The sequence below is a fragment of the Cervus elaphus genome, chromosome 15 (genome assembly GCF_910594005.1).
Source record: "Cervus elaphus chromosome 15, mCerEla1.1, whole genome shotgun sequence".
Taxonomy (NCBI): Eukaryota; Metazoa; Chordata; class Mammalia; order Artiodactyla; family Cervidae; genus Cervus; species Cervus elaphus.
In genome coordinates, this window is record NC_057829.1 from 15,315,442 (window position 1) to 15,317,494 (window position 2,053).

Genomic DNA, 2,053 nt, shown 5'->3' on the forward strand with positions numbered 1-2,053 from the left:
GATTGTCAACTTGCTATTGGCATGAATTCTGCTGTTTCCTGTGGTATGCATTTCTTTGATTATGCCCTCCAGTCACCACCAGACTATTTCACACTCAATTTTATTTTATTTTTTACTAGAAAAAAGCAAATGACTGGTATTTTATACACTGCATTTTCTTCAGAAAATCAAGAGCAAAAGATTGCCCATATTTCCGTAACAGTTCAACACTGCAGACTGGAAACAGAAACTATTGAGAAAACAGCTCAATTTGCACATGAAGCTTACTTCCCCCTTGCAGAATTCAAGGTTTCTCAGAAGTCAATACAGAGTCGAAAGCAGTGGATAAAATTTTGCAGATTGCTTGTGCTTGTTCCAGGCTGTTGCACTGGTAAACTCACAGGCTGTATTCTTGGTTGCTCGCATCTGTGGTCTTCAGAGCCAGTAAGCTCTTTCCTGCCCCAAGACCGTCGTGGTAACACACCATCCGGATGATTAAATACAGAGCGTGCCGATGCAGAACGTCATACTGATCTGATGTGGACACTTTTATACCGTACTTGGAAACTCCCATAATAAATTCTTCCTCCAGTGGAACGAAGGGCAACTTTCCATCTTGCTGAGCAACATCTATATAATTTATCAGGTCCAGTGGCCCTTTTGAGACTTTTCCTCTCTGAGAGTTTCAGTTTCTCAATGGCACCAACATACTTTATTCGAAATTCTGCACAGGTGTCTAAATTGTTGTTGCTTTGTCCTGAGCTCTTGGTGGAATCGGTGTCGAGGCTTGCCACCGTGCTGGACCGTGAGAGCCCCCCACTGCTGGAATCTACAGACTTGCTCTTGGTACTGATTTTACTGCTCTGGGAATTACTGCTGCTGTGGCGCTTTTTGCCTTTCCGAAACATCTTCCACCATAGCTTGATCCACAGGCTCCTTGCAGAAGCTATTCTACCGTCTTCAAAGGTTCCACAGACAGCAGTCTACAAAGATAGCTTCCTTTCACTCTGACATGGTCAGCTCTTGACAGAAAAACAGGGTACCTCCGCACCGTCCGCGTTCAGGCGTCAGACACCCACTGCCCGGGCAGCCGGAGGAGCCGCAGAGGCTCTGCAGGTTCTCCACACTCAATTTTAGAATTACACCAGAGTATAACCCAGGCTTGTAGTTACTCAATTCAACAACTGTTTATTGAGCACATATTATGAGCCAAGTATTGTGGTTGGCTGTTTTATTAAGTGTTTCTCCTCGTTCAACAATTATTCCTTGGGCACCTTAAGGTAGGATACTTTGCAAGACTTTCAAAGCACACTCTCTCTCTCACACACACACACACACATACACACACACTTTCTCTCTCTCTCCTTATTCAGCACTGGCTCACCCTCCTGCCACTCAGAATCTATTATTTTATTCTAGCCATGTTTTTATCCCAGGTCTTGTAAGAATGTCCATCTCCGAAAGATCAACTCCTCCCAGTCAAGAGGTTTATGACCACTCAGATTTATGGTCAACATTGAAAGTTTTTTTCATCCCTTATTCCTTCGAAAATACCTCTTTTTTTCTTGACAATTTCTATGGAAGCTGTTATATTCTCAAGTGAACCAACCACACCCTTACCTCAGCCAGAACTGAGTAGAAATTGGAGATACAGGCACCTGAGTCAAGGTAGGTCAAAAAGCCCCTTCCCTATTTGGACTCAGAACCTGAGGGACTGTCAGACAATCCTTCCTCAAAAACTGAAATCACAAAGTGTAAAACATAGGGATTTTTCAACAGTTGTGTGGGGAAAGTTCACTTGAGGAGAAAGAGAATGACACTCAGGTGCAAGGAAAACCAGATATGGGAGCTGATGAAAGAACATTCTGGCAACATCAGGACCGAGGGCTTCTCCACTTGGAGGTCTTACTGGATCCCTGCCCTTTCCTTTTTCCTCATTATTCTACCCTTCTATTGGCAAATTTCACTTTTTGCTTAAGATAGCTCAAGATAGTTTATGAAAAGAATCCATCATTAGTATATATTTGTCTCCTACATATGCAGACCAGGAAATGAACCCAATGTTCATCCAGAT

General features: G+C 43.1%; 1 pseudogene; it reads right to left on the minus strand.

Annotated features, from left to right (window-relative positions):
• Positions 1–215: 215 nt before the first annotated feature.
• On the minus strand, positions 216–1,053 carry LOC122709157 (annotated as a pseudogene).
• Between the last annotated feature and the right edge of the window lie 1,000 nt (positions 1,054–2,053).